The sequence below is a fragment of the Macaca mulatta genome, chromosome 4, assembly GCF_049350105.2.
Source record: "Macaca mulatta isolate MMU2019108-1 chromosome 4, T2T-MMU8v2.0, whole genome shotgun sequence".
Lineage (NCBI taxonomy): Eukaryota > Metazoa > Chordata > Mammalia > Primates > Cercopithecidae > Macaca > Macaca mulatta.
Window position 1 is genome coordinate 77,513,934 of NC_133409.1, and position 15,046 is coordinate 77,528,979.

At 45.1% G+C, this 15,046-nt stretch overlaps 1 protein-coding gene across 15 annotated transcripts in view; it reads left to right on the top strand.

The window, feature by feature from the left end:
* SYTL3 (synaptotagmin like 3) overlaps nucleotides 1-15,046 on the top strand; it is a 130,574-nt gene that overhangs the window by 4,960 nt on the left and 110,568 nt on the right. For 5 of the 15 annotated variants that reach the window (XM_028847296.2, XM_077999610.1, XM_028847294.2 and 2 more), the window contains exon 1: nucleotides 1,442-1,692. The exons of 3 other annotated variants lie outside the window; for them this stretch is intronic. The gene's annotated coding sequence lies outside the window, so the exon portion shown is untranslated. Of the gene's footprint in view, nucleotides 1-1,433; nucleotides 1,693-13,890; nucleotides 14,008-15,046 lie in introns of those variants that run through there. 7 more of the 15 variants (XM_001092576.5, XM_077999602.1, XM_077999607.1 and 4 more) reach the window with 3 other exon arrangements.

Consider the following 15,046-nt stretch of genomic DNA (forward strand, 5'->3'; position numbering starts at 1 on the left):
GTGTTGTTCTGCTGTCTATCATCTGCAGCCCTTCATAGTCCAAATCCCATCCTGTGGATATTCCATTTTTTCCTTTCTTCCCCTGTGCCAAGAAGCGTGTTACTGAGATGTACTATGAGATCATGCTGAGTCAAAATGATAATAAAAGAAGACGACGATGAGGATGAGGGTGATGTTGAAACACTCATGGCTGAGGAATTTAATGTTGTAAAGGAAAAGAAACTCTAGCTGACACATATCTAAAGTGAGAGTCCTGTGCTGAGAAATGCTGAAGAGATATGGCATTCTGAGGCTGCCAATAAACAGATGAACTGGTCTGTTTATCTTCATAACTATTTGTTCACTTATTCAAGACACATATATGGAGCACTCCCTTTGTGTCAGGCTCTGAGCTGGGGTTGAGGCTACAAAGTTTTAATATATATATAAAATATATTTTATATATATTAAATAAATATATAATTAAATAAATATTAAATTAAATATATATTAATATAATATAATAATATATAATATATTTAATATAGGCATTTCTTAGCTAATCTCTGTTGAGCTGGGAAGCGGAGGCACAGTTGTGCTGGAATACCTCTGTACCCCATGAAAGAGTGGTTGCTCTGAGCGTCTTGGGCCTCTCTTCCTTTCAATCCTGGTGACTGCAGCCCCTTCCCTGGGACCTCATCCTCAAGATCCAGTAACTAAAGGATAGCTCATGGTATAGCAGGGCCTCCGCTGGCATTTGTTCCAATGGGTAACTATTCATGCTACCGTAGTTATTAAATAGTTTGATGCTCAGTTCTGTGTTTATGCAAACACTACACACTACATCAGCAGCATAGGCTAGGTTAGCTGCAGAGACAAATGGCCCTACACTCTCAGTGGTTGATAACAGCAAACATTTATTTGCCACTCACACTCCATGACCATCAAGGATCTTCCATGGCTCTGCTTCACGTCTCCTCCATGCTGAGACCAGGATGATAGAGCAGCCTGTGTCTGGAGTCATCAAGGGAAAGAGAAGGGAAAGAGAATGGTGGCCCCAGTACTACTTGGAAGGTGGCACGCCTACGTGGCACGTGGCACCTTTGTACACACTTCATTGTCTTATTGCTCTCCAGAGCACATCTTTGGCCATGCCCGAGTTAGCAGGGCAGGGACACTTCACGGTGCTGGGTAATACTACCTAGTACATGCACAGCATTTTGAAGATTCCCCTTGGTGATTTCATTACAATCTTCATCGCTCTTGGCCTGGCTGTCCCCCTTTCTTGTAAATTATTCTTGAGTTAATAGCCGTTCTTTGAGATGTAGTTAGTCATTTACACTGAAGTCAATGTGAAACCCTTCACAAATGTGGGAACATTTGAATAGTTGAAGCCTGTAGTCTCTGTGGGGAGTTTCCTTAGGAAGGGTGAAACATTTCACCAGCATCCGCTTGGTCTTTCCTCCAGCTAAAAATGTAAAATGTTGGCATAGAAGAGCTCCTCGGTGTGGTTTTGGGGTGACTTTGCTCCCCGGGTCCCTAGTGATGTGGGAGTAGCCACCAAGGCACGTAAGGCTGGCCACACAGGGTGCAGTGCGTCAGCCTGTGACTGACAGGAAGGGAAGAGAAATACGTCAGTTACTCTAACAAGAAGAATTGACTTCCTTATCTGCAGAGCCGGCTCTGGTCTCTTCTCTTGAAGCAGATGCAAAGGTAGGATGAGAATGCATGACTGGCCGTTGTAGCAGGTCGTTTTAGGAGTGGGGTGCGTAGAGATTATAGTTATTGTAACTTTTCTTAAATTTATGACATTGAAAAGGTAGGAGACAAAACATAATAAATTAGATAAAAGATATCTTGTAATTTTATTGAATAACATAATTTAATATTTGAGATAATAATGATTTAAGTGATATGGTGGAAGTAACTTCAGAGTTAATTAAAAACCGAAACAAAACAGTAAAACACTATCCAAAAGCTATATGGTGTGATTTTTTTTTAAAGGGTAGAGTGTCATTTGCTTTCTTCTTTGGTTTGTAAATTCTTATACTTAACAGTTTGTTACTGTTTTGCTGTCTCTGAATCGACTTTATTGCTTTGATCACCTGTAATTTCTAGTTTGGAGGTGGAATATCAATATCATTTTGGAATTATAAAAAAGTTAGCTAGGGTCTAAATTAAATTTCTTTTAATTAAACTTCCTTAATCCCTAAATTGCTTGGTAAGAAAGAGACTATGAGAGGAAAATGCACATTAGATATTAAATTAGAATTGGGCTGAGTGTGATGGCTCACACCTGTAATCCCAGCACTTTGGGAGGCCAAGGTGGGTGGATCCCTTGAGGTCAGGAATTTGAGACCAGCCTGGCCAACAGGGCAAAACCCCATCTCTTAAAAAAAAAAATAGACAAAAATTAGCTGAGCGTGGTGGTGGGCACCTGTAATCCCAGCTACTCAGGAGGCTGAGGCACGAGAATCACTTGAACCCAGGAGGCAGAGGTTGCAGTAAGCCAACGTCCCACCACTGCAATCCAGCCCGGGCAACAGAGCAAGACTCCATCTCAAAAGAAAGAAATTAGAATTGGTGTAGAAAAGATTATTCTGCCAAGATAGTCGGAGATTCTAATTTCTTAGCTGCTTTGCCTAAATGAAGCATAAGGTTTTAGAGTTAAACAGACCCAGTTTAGAGTGTGAGTTTAGTTAAGTTACTTAATCACTCCAAGACTCACTCTCCTTATCTGTAGAATGGGTACATTTATTTACTTCATAATGTGGTAATAAGGATTAGTAGAGACAATGTATGCAAAGTACCTAAACTATCTGGTTCAGAGTAAGAGCTAAATAAATAGTAGCTGTTGGCACAACAGAAAGCATAACAACAATTGCGAGTAGTACCTAGAAGGATATAATAATATTAATTCTCGGCCAGGCGCAGTGGCTCATGCCTGTAATCCCAGCACTTTGGGAGGCTGAGGCAGGTGGATCACGAGGTCAAGAGATCGAGGTCATCCTGGCCAACATGGTGAAACCCCGTCTCTACTAAAAAATACAAAAAAATTAGCCGGGTGTGGTGGCACGCGCCTGTAGTCCCAGCTACTAGGGAGGCTGTGGCAGGGGAATCGCTTGAACTCAAGAGGCAGAGGTTGCAGTGGGCTGAGATCGTGCCACTGCACTCCAGCCTGGCGACAGAGCGAAACTCCGTCTCAAATAAATAAATAAATAAATAAATAAATAATATTGGCCAGGCACGGTGGCTCAAGCCTGTAATCCCAGCACTCTGGGAAGCTGAGGCAGGTGGATCACGAGGTCAAGAGATCGAGGTCATCCTGGCCAACATGGTGAAACCCCGTCTCTACTAAAAAATACAAAAAAATTAGCCGGGTGTGGTGGCACGCGCCTGTAGTCCCAGCTACTAGGGAGGCTGTGACAGGGGAATCGCTTGAACTCAAGAGGCAGAGGTTGCAGTGGGCTGAGATCGTGCCACTGCACTCCAGCCTGGCGACAGAGCGAAACTCCGTCTCAAGTAAATAAATAAATAAATAAATAAATAATATTGGCCAGGCGCGGTGGCTCAAGCCTGTAATCCCAGCACTCTGGGAAGCTGAGGCAGGTGGATCACAAGGTCAAGAGATCGAGGTCATCCTGGCCAACATGGTGAAACCCCGTCTCTACTAAAAAATACAAAAAAATTAGCCGGGTGTGGTGGCACGCGCCTGTAGTCCCAGCTACTAGGGAGGCTGTGGCAGGGGAATCGCTTGAACTCAAGAGGCAGAGGTTGCAGTGGGCTGAGATCGTGCCACTGCACTCCAGCCTGGCGACAGAGCGAAACTCCGTCTCAAATAAATAAATAAATAAATAAATAAATAAATAAATAATATTGGCCAGGCACGGTGGCTCAAGCCTGTAATCCCAGCACTTTGGGAGGCCGAGACGGGTGGATCACGAGGTCAGGAGATCGAGACCATCCTGGCTAACCCAGTGAAACCCCGTCTCTACTAAAAAAATACAAAAAAACAAGCCGGGCGAGGTGGCGGGCACCTGTAGTCCCAGTTATTCCGGAGGCTGAGGCAGGAGAATGGCGTAAACCTGGGAGGCGGAGCTTGCAGTGAGCTGAGATCTGGCCACTGCACTCCAGCCTGGGTGACAGAGCGAGACTCCGTCTCAAAAAATAATAATAATAAATAATAATAATAATAATATTAATTCTAATGTATTTGCTCTTCCACATGAAGAGGTCAAGTTTAAAGTATGAACGCCATGGCTTCCTATTTCAGTCATGAAGTCCTATTTCTCACTTTAAAGTAACATTTTTTGTTGTTTTTGGGTGGTAAACGTCTCCCCAAATGAGAAAGAATACACGTAATCAGCAGTGAATTGCAGTGACCTTTCAGATAAAGCACCTGTTCGACTTTGTCCTCTCTCAGGTAGGTTTCAAGTTGTATAGATTCAAGCCCACGTATGAGTCTTCTAATGTTTTTTATATGTTTATTTATTTGTATGTATTTGTTTTTATTTTTATTTATTTATTTGAGATGGAGTCTCACTCTGTTGCCCAGGCTGGAGTGCAATGGCATGATCTTGGTTCACTGCAACCTTCACCTCCCAGGTTCAAGTGATTCTCCTGCCTCAGCCTCCCGAGTAACTGGGATTACAGGTGCCCGCCACCACGCCCAGCTAATTTTTGTATTTTTAGTAGAGATGGAGTTTCACCAGGTTGGCCAGGCTGGTCTCAAACTCCTGACCTCAGGTGATCCACCCACCTCGGCCTCCCGAAGTGTTGGGATTACAGGCGTGAGCCACTGACCCCAGCCTTTTTATTTATTTATTTATTTACTTTTTGAGATAGAGTCTCACTCTGTCGCCCAGGCTGGAATGCAGTGGCCACAATTTCAGCTCACTGCAAGCTCTGCCTCCTGGGTTCACGCCATTCTCCTGCCTCAGCCTTCTCAGTAGCTGGGACTATAGGTGCCCGCCACCACGCCCAGCTAATTTTTTGTATTTTTACTAGAGATGGGGTTTCACCATGTTAGCCAGGATAGTCTCCATCTCCTGACCTCATGATCCGCCTGTCCGATCCTCCCAAACTGCTGGGATTACAAGCGTGAGCCACCACACCCAGTCTTATTTATTTTTTTGAGATAGAGTCTCCCTATATCACCCAGGCTGGAGTGCAATGGCATCATCTCAGCTCACTGCAACCTCTGCCTCCTGGGTTCAAGCAATTCTCCTGTCTCAGCCTCCTGAGTAGCTGGGATTACAGGCGCCCACCACCACACCCAGCTAACTTTTGTATTTTTAGTAGAGACAAGGTTAGTAGAGACAGGGTTTCACCATGTTGGCCAGGCTGGTCTCAAAACTCCTGACCTTGTGATCCACCCACCTCGGCTTCCCAAAGTGCTGGTATTACAGGCGTGAGCCACCGCACCCAGCTGAGTCTTCTAATGTTAAGTACAGATTTCTGAGGAACCTGAAGCTTATACAACTTGTGGAGACTTTAGGAAAACAAAGAGGGAACCAGGTATAGGGCATCTTGGACCTTGGACAGGGCTGTGCAAATAAGGGATTCTGAAGTTGAGGTGTCATTAGCTTCCCAGAAAACTCGCCTCTGAATAAGTAACAAGATAGACACGAAATTTATAAACACACATCTTCATTTCTGTGTCAGACTTTCTGATGGATATGCATATGTGCTGTCTCATTGTTGCAAAAATGAGTCTTTTAAAAGCCTATGAATAGGGAACTAAGCTGAGAGCTGTTCTTTATTCATCACCTTCCTTTGTGGCTGCCATCAGCTTCCGTGAAGAATCTATGCAAGCGGGCCGGGTGCGGTGGCTCACGCCTGTAGTCCCAGCACTTTAGGAGGCCAAGGCGGGCAGATCACCTGAGGTCAGGAGTTCAAGACCAGCCTGACCACCGTGAAGAAACCCTGTCTGTACTAAAAATACAAAATTAGCTGCGCATGGTGGCACATGCCTGTAATGTCAGCTACTCAGGAGGTTGAGGCAGGAGAATCGCTTGAACCCGGGAGGCGGAGGTTTTGGTGAGCCAAGATCGCGCCACCGCACTCCAGCCTGGGTGACAATAGCAAAACTCCGTCTCAGAGAAGAAAAACAAAAATCTACGCAAGCAAAAACGTCATGAGGTTTTCGGGTAAAATTTCAAGGACAATGCAGTCACTCAACTTTTCCCCTGCATACGAGGCAGAAAGCGTGGTGGCTGCAAGCTGAAGCTGTGAAACTTCTCAAGGAAATAGCTGTGGTAAACAACACAGGAGTGAGCTGCTTTGAAATGACCTACAGGGCCGTGGCTTGTGGGCTTTGAGAACGTTCTGTAGTTTTCCCTTGAAAGCGTGTGTGGTGAGGACAGTCACGTTCACACGCACTCATGCTGCAGCAGATCTCTGCATTTCCACTCTGGTGACGTTTCCCTCGTACCAGGGAGGGCTGAACATTTATTTCCTTTGATCCGATGACTGGCTGCCCAGAGACAATAGATGATTGGATGAAAGAAATAGGGACCCCTGTCTACGAATAAACAATGTGTCTCTTTCCCATCCTCCTCGTCTCTTTTCTTCATCGGCTTTACTTTTCTCGTACTTTTCCCCTTTTACCAGATTTAAAAGCCAAAGTCAAGATTTGCTGTTAGGCTAAGGAAAGCAAGCAGGCATTGTTTCAAACTCCTAGTGCATGGATGACTATTTCAATCCCCTGGAGGAGTTGTCCCACACGTCTCTCCCTGGGAAGCCCTCCCTGGCCCCACCAACCCTCTCTGCTCCTGCGTGGAGTGACTCGTGCCTTCTGATCCTTGGGTTTTTGTACTCATCTCACCATGTTATGAGTTATTTGTCTATATGTCCATGTTCTGGCTGGGATGGGCCCTTCTTAAATGCAGAGATTGGGTGTCAGTTGTTTTTAGATCCTTAATATCTGGCACGTGCTTGATACACAGAGGCCAATAAAATCAGTGTTGAACTGACACACTCAATGCCATAACCAAACTGTTTGTCTGGATGCCAAAGTTCCACTGGGATACAGCATGACCGGATAAAGACCAATGGAAACACCTGAACTGAAGTTTTCCCCACGGCTGCCTGCGTCCCTCCCAATCCCAGAACAGTGGCTTAGCTTCCTACTCTTGGGCCTTCCTGAAGGGGAGATGGAACGGTAGAAGGAACCCTTTGAGCCGGGCTTGCTTTGTTCTGGCTGTTGCTCGAGGGCTGTGCCTGGATGACTCAGTGAGTTCCCCAAACAGCCCTATGAAGCAGGGATGGCTCCATGTCACGGAGGAGGAAGGCCAGCCTCCCAGAGATGAAGCAGCTGGCCCGAGAGCACGTGGCTGAGTGCTGGCTGGGTATGAGCCCAGACTGGCTGGCTCCAAAAGTGACCCAGAGACAGGATGACTGAGTGTCGGGGGGGGACTTCTCCACGTGACTGTAGGAGAATGTTTCCCTCAGGTGGTGCTGTGGTGTGGGATGTATTCATTTTTAATTGCCAGACAAAATCAGGCGGATCAATGGAGTGCTGTAAAACAAAGACAGGTATCATTACAAAAATGTAGCAAGGGAGTTAGGAGACTGCATCTAGGTTCCGAGCAGGTGAGGACGGCGCCTGACTCAGTGCTTGGGACATCATAAACAGCATTTAAGATCTTGTTGCACAAATGAGAGAGTGACCGAATAAATATCACCCTGGGAAAATGGACCTGAGAGATTTCATTATTCGAGCTGTGAGATTGTGAATTCCTGCACGAGATGATTAAAATACAATTTCAAAGATTCCTGTTAAATTCTAAAATGACTCAGATTTTTCTATGCTTTTTGGATTTCTGAAGACTGAGGCTTTCTGCAATGAGGACTCACTTGCCCCCTGCCCGTCCTTACTTCCTGCTGTACTTGAATGTAGGCTTCCTGCCCTAGAAAGGAAGTTTGACATTGCAGTAAATCTCCATGTCACAATATTCATCAGGTTTCTCAATTCAAGCAAACATCAAGTGCCTCCTTGCTGGGTGATGGGGGAATCACTGAAATCTGATGTTGTCCCTGGAAGGGAAACACTCAAGACAGAATGAAATCAGGGTCACCATCGAGATATACAAAGTAGAAAGCAGTTAAATTTGAAAGGATTTTGATTGTAAATAAGGAGAAAGTTTCTGAACTAGGTAGCCTGGATCTGGCCCTTGAAGGGCTGAAAGTAAGAGTGAGGCTGCTCTTACTGTTAGTAGCACGACTGTCAGCGGGCATTTGCTGAGTGTACTTATGAGCTCGGCAGTGTGCTCCAGAGGTCTCCACGTGCATCAGCACGTTCCATCGTCACAGCACCTCCATGAAGTGGGTGCTGCACCTCTCCACTTCGTAGATGAGGACATGAAGCCCCAGACGGCTTAAGTAACTTGCCCATCTCAACAGCAAATAGGTGGCAGAGGTAGCTACGCACCCTCACAGCTGGCCCCAAGCCCTGGTCTCCTGACTGACCCCATCTCTTGCCTCGTTGGGCAGAAGCAAGAGTGGGGCCAACGTGTGGAAATGCAGAGTGCGTGTGGTCAGGGAATGGTCTTGAATGAGTTCAGTATAGGAGTGGCGAGCGTTCTGTGGGAACTGAGGATGGAGGGGGCAAGAGAGCTGGATCGGGAGGTCAGGACTGGGATGCCTGTGCTTTAGAATGTGTCTACGGGAAGGGAGAGCCAGCGTGACTTCACTGGAGAGTGGAAGAGTGACACATTCCCACCTCAGTATCATCACATCTGCCATCTCTCGCCCTAGAGATGCCTTCTCCTCCTTTCCATTCCTCACGCGACTCTGCTCTTCTCCCAGGCCCGGCGGTGGCGTCTCAGCTGGGCAGGTGTCCTGTCCTTTCTTGTCACCTGTCAGTCTTCCTCTTCCTCGTGGTCCATTCAGCAACATCACTGCTGCTCTGGGTGGTTGCATGTGGTGGTTTGTCTGCAAGCAGGTGGGTGCAGCCAGTTCAGGACCCCTGTGGCAACTGTTCCCGTTACCCACTTTGTGAGTGTTAAAAATGTCATCCTTGGCCGGGTGTGATGGCTCACGCCTGTAATCCCAACACTTTAGGAGGCCGAGACGGGCAGATTACGAGGTCAGGAGATCGAGACCATCCTGGCTAACACAGTGAAAACCCGTCTCTACTCAAAGTACAAAAAATTAGCCGGTCATGGTGGCACACACCTGTAGTCCCAGCTACTCAGGCGGCTGAGGCAGGAGAATCACTTGAACCCGGGAGGTGGAGGTCGCAGTGAGTGGAGATCGTGCCACTGCACTCCAGCCTGGGTTATAGAGCGAGACTCCCTCTCAAAAAAAAAAAAAAAAAAAAAAAAAAAAAAAAAAATTCATCTACCTTACTCTGTAAAAGGGCCTGAAGCACAAACCTGGTGTTGTGTGGTGATGGCGGGACAGTGTGGAGAAATGTGCAAACGAATTTTAATAGATTTCACAGAATTCCGTGACTACCTCATGTTCTACTTCAAAATGGCATGAAATCAAAAGCATTCAAGAGAGAATTATATTTGTTTCATCCATTTTTAAAGACTATGTAAAGTAACTCCATGTGGTTTTTCATTTCTTGCTCGTGTAAGTGACCAGAATTTAAATCTGTAAAGGTGCACTTTTTATTGCTAATGCTGCAAAGTGTTTGGAAGTTATCTCTGACCTTCCTGGTACTTACTATAGGCTCATTTAGCTCACTAATTAACTCCATCTGCCACCCTGAAAACCCTTAGTGGTTGCCGGGTACGGTGGCTTACGCCTGTAATCCTAACACTTTGGGAGACTGAAGCGGGCAGATCAGCTGAGGTCAGGAGTTCAAGACCAGCCTGGCCAACATGGTGAAACCCCATCTCTACTAAAAATACAAAAATTAGCCGGGCGTGGTGGCAGGCGCCTGTAATCCCAGCTACTCGGGAGACTGAGGGAGGAGAATCGCTGGAACCCAGGAGAGAGAGGTTGTAGTGAGCCGAGATTGCACCACTGCACTCTAGCCAGGGTGGCAGAGCGAGACTCTGGCTAAAAAAAAAAAAAAGAAAGAAAAACAAAAAAACCCCAAAACAAACAACCAACCAACCAACCCCACTAATGGCTAGGAAAAACTTTATGAAAAAAACAAAACAAAAAACTTGAAAGACAATTTTAAAATGAGTAAATTGTCACCTACACATACTTTGTCTTGGAAAAATAGACTATGACTCTGTCTCAAAAAAAAAGAAGTAAAGGGATAGTGAATGATAATATGTACTTGTGTATGTAAACTACATGAGAAGACAAGGTGAAATAGTCAGATGTTTGCATACATCAAATCATACTGAGGACCCTGTCTGCAAATGTGGGCCATCAGTACATGGCATAGTGATTCCAGTACTGTAAGCAATGTTGCCCTCCATGATGTCTTTCTGAAACAATAAAAAATTCTTGTTAAAGTTTGAAATGAAACAAAGTACAGTCTTCCTTCCATTTACCTACTAGTTGCCTGCCTTCCTCCTTTCCTTCCTTCCTCCCTCCCTCCTTCCTTCCTTTGACGGAGTCTTGCTCTGTCGCCCCAGCTGGAGTGCAGTGGCGCTATCTTGGTTCACTGCAAGCTCTGCCTCCTGGGTTCACACCATTCTCCTGCCTCAGCCTCCCAAGTAGCTGGGAATACAGGCGCCCGCCACCATGCCTGGCTAATTTTTTGTATTTTTAGTGGAGACAGGGTTTCACCGTGTTACCCAGGATGGTCTCGATTTCCTGACCTCGTGATCCACCCAGCTCGGCCTCCCAAAGTGCTGGGATTACAGGTGTGAGCCACCACGCCCAGCCCACTAGTTGCATTTCTAGAACATTTAGAGTATATCAAAACCCTGCAAAATATACTTTTAAATATGAGTTAAATTCTGTTGTTAGATAATTAAATTTTTTTTTTTTGCCTAAATGACTTGTCAACATTTACATGAAAATACAAGATAGTTATTTGTCACTGTGACAATCAAATAGACTCCACACATTCCTAAAGACGGGCGTATGGTACTACCCTTGTTGAAAATCTGTAGTGAGTCCCGGTGAAATGAAGCAACCGTGGTTCAAACATGTTCAATCAAATGTCCAACGCCATCAAGCCGGGGGGACACTAGAGGAACACTGGAAACCAAAGAGAAATGACCTTCCTAGGTTTCTGGTCAATCTTGATGCTACCATAGGATGATGCTCTATGCTATACCTCTTGCATCATTGCAAAAAGTCACCCATTTTTTGGAGTGGACCTTCCAAAGTTAAACAAAAGAGTACATCGGCCGGGTGTGGTAGCTCATGCCTGTAATCCCAGCATTTTGGGAGGTTGAGGTGGGTGGATCACCTGGAGTCAGGAGTTTGAGACCAGCCTGGCCAACATGGTGAAACCCCATCTGTACTAAAAATACAAAAAAAAAAAAAAAAAAAAAAAATTAGCCAGGCTTGGAGGCACACCCCTGCATTCGCAGCTACTCAGGAGGCTGAGGCAGGAGAATCACTTGAACCTGGGAAGTGGAGGTTGCAGTGAGCAGAGATTGCGCCATTACACTCCAGCTTGGGTGACAAGAGCGAAAGTCCATCTTAAAAAAAAAAAAAAAAAGAATATGTGTCATTCTTGTCAATAGAAGGCTTTACTCACAGTAGATGCTAAACCATAGGGTTGGTTGGTTGGTGTTCTAAGTGCTAACCAAGTGCTTGAGTGACATGGTTTATAGAAGCTAGAATCAAAGTCTAGAGAAACTAGGATCAAAGTCTCTAAAAGTGAAGAGTAACAATGATGGGATGGATGCAGCATACACTTACCTTGAGTTCTCTAAGCTCTGTCCCAGGCAACTGTGAACACCAGAAAGTATCCTGCTTTGGTCTGTATTTGAAAGACTTTTCAATGAATTACAATGAAGTGTTATATCCTTGCCTTTGAGAGGATCATTATATTGATCTATATATATTGATACAGAAAGTGCAGTTTTGCATCTTCTGCCCAGCCACTGTCCAGGGAGTTGATTATCTTAGTCTTTTTTTTTTTTTTTTGTCTTGAGATGGAGTTTCACTCTTGTTGCCCAGGCTGGAGTGCAATGACGCGATCTCAGCTCACTGCAACCTCCACCTCCCGGGTTCAAGTGATTCCTCTCCCTCAGCCTCCCGAGTAGCTGGGATTACAGGTATGCCCCCGCCAAGCCTGGCTAATTTTGTATTTTTAGTAGAGACGGTTTCACCATGTTGGTCAGGCTGGTCTCCAACTCCTGACCTCAGTTGATCTGCCCACCGCGGCCTCCCAAAGTGCTGGGATTACAGGTGTGAGCCACTGTGCCTGGGATATTGTCTTAGTCATTTGCATCTTGAGGATGTTTTTCTGTATTTCTTTCAGTGTATTAAAGCTATAGACAGCATCTTGACTTTTCATTCTTTTCATTTCATTTTGCTTTGCCTTGGCTACCAGGAAGGTCAGAAATACATTTAAGGCTCAAGTGATCACTGTTTTACTTCCTGTTCTTAGTAGAATTATCAGTCCTTTTTCATTTGCTGCTACTGTCTCTCTTACTTTAGCTGTCTTCTATATGCTTTTATTGTAAGCTGCATCATATTTTTGTTAGAAGTAGAATAGGGTATAAATGACCAGTCAGTCAAGTCAAGAACCTTGAACAGGCTGGGCATGGTGGCTCGTGCTTATAATCCCAACACTTTGGGAGATCGAGGGCCTGAGGTCAGGAGTTCGAGACCAGCCTGACCAACATGGTGAAACCTCGTCTCTACTAAAAATACAAAAATTAGCCGGGCGTGGTGGCGGGCACCTGTAATCCCAGCTACTCGGAAGCCTGAGGCAGGAGAATTGCTTGAACCCACGAGGCAGAGGTTGCAGTGAGTCAAGATCGCACCACTGCACTCCAGCCTGGGCGACAGAGCAAGACTCCGTCTCAAAAAATAATAATAAAAATGGAAAGAAAAAAGAAAACCTGGAACAGCGCCTGGGGTGTTCAATAAATATTTACTGAATGACTGGATGAATGGATCCAGGAAATGAACTGAATTTCATTTTTCTGTAATGCAGAGTGAATGGCCACTAGGGGGAGCGTGAGCTTCCTCTTAGCGGTGGTGGAAAGGGCGCTTCCCACACTTGCACCTGGGACCCACAGGCATGGGTTTGGGAAAGTAAGGGTAGTGCTTTGTAATGATCATTGAACCCTGTATTTCTGAAATGCGTTAAGACCTAGCCACCTGAATGAGCGAGCAGTTGAGTATTTCAGATTCCCCCACCAGATTCACTGAGTGGTGTCATTACCAGCCAGTACTGCAGCTATGCGGTCCTGCTTACCTGGAGTGCTGGAGACCACAGCCAGAGAGCGGAGCACAAACAGCCATATGAAAAGAAAGCACAGTGCACAGAGCACGTGTTTGCAGCCAGGTGCAAAAACTCTTCACTAAAAACACTCGAACGCCAGGTGCAGTGGCTTAGGCCTGTAAACCTAGCACTTTGGGAGGCTGAGGCAGGAGGACTGCTTGAGCCCAGACCAGCCTGCACAACATGGTGAAACCCATCTCTACAAAATGAAAAAATTAGCTGGGCATGGTAGCCTGCACCTGTAGTCCCAGCTACTCAGGAGGCTGAGGCTAGAGGATCGCTTGAGCCTGGGAGGCCAAAGCTGCAGTGAGCCATGATCACACCACTGCACTCCAGCCTGGGTGACAGAATGAGGTCCTGTTTCAAAATAAATAAATGAAAACTCAAGAATTAGACAAACCAGATAGCTCTGGACCCAGTAGTACGATTAGTGGAGTGGAAACAAGAAGACAGCATGAACTGAGGGGCAAGTTGAGAAGAATGGGCTCATGCAGTTGGTGACTTGATGGCTAATTTGCTACTTGATGGCTACCTTGCCACTTGGCACTTGGTCACACACTGTTTTCTATTACTTTCCTCTTTCCCAGAGACTCAGAGCCTTGGGGCACTGAGGTCTGCTAGTTCCACCTGTTCATCTGGAACCTGGATCTAAGGAGGGAAGAGGCCTTATCCCTGCTGGCATAGTCAGGTCCCAGCCCAGCCAGGTAACAGCCTGAAGTCCTTGTTGCTTTCTGATTTTCCCTTCATCTAGAGAGGAGGCATTTGGAGAGCAGGTCTTGTGTGTGCTTTATCACAGACTAGAAGCCAAGAACATCCCTTTTCAGAGCCCTGGGTTTTCTGTTCCTCATGCAACCTCTGCAGTTGGGATGAACAATATATTTTAATTTTATTTTACAATAGGGAAACTGACAAATACTGAATTTCTTAACTGCGCAATCCTTGGCCTATAGGCCCATGAACTTGAATGGAGAAAAAATTAAATATTTATGTTTATGAATCTTTAACTCAAATTTAGCATTTCCTTAAAGTATGGATATAGGCAAGAAACCACAGTAGAATCAGCAGAACTTGTGACTTTGTCACCAACAGAAATCACGGATATTTTCATACCACGTGACATGTTGTAGCTATCTCAAAACATTGTTTCTATTCATCACTACTTTGAAATTATGGGAGTCCTTAGATCACTGCTAGATCTTAATATTTCATGTATCGAGGAACACATATATTACTATATTATAATTTTAAAATATTTCAGTATAATCAATTTCCTGTGTAACACAGCATACTTTATTTTATGCATTTAAATACATAGGCTTCACCAGACTACCAAAGATTAAGAAAAAGGTTAAGAACCTTTGCTTAAAGGAAATGATACCTTAGAGCTCTATTAACCTCTCATTCACTAATTTACCATGGATCATAAATTAATATAATGTGGATTTCTTTTGAAGCCCAGCAAAGGAAGTTTAGCTTTTATTTATTTTATTTATTTATTTATTTATTTATTTATTTATTTTTAAATTTTTTTTTTGAGATGGAGTCTCGCTCTGTCACCCAGGCTGGAGTGCAGTGGCCGGATCTCAGCTCACTGCAAGCTCCGCCTCCCGGGTTTACGCCATTCTCCTGCCTCAGCCTCCCGAGTAGCTGGTACTACAGGCACCCGCCACCTCGCCCGGCTAGTTTTTTGTATTTTTAGTAGAGACGGGACTTCACCGGGTTAGCCAGGATGGTCTCAATCTC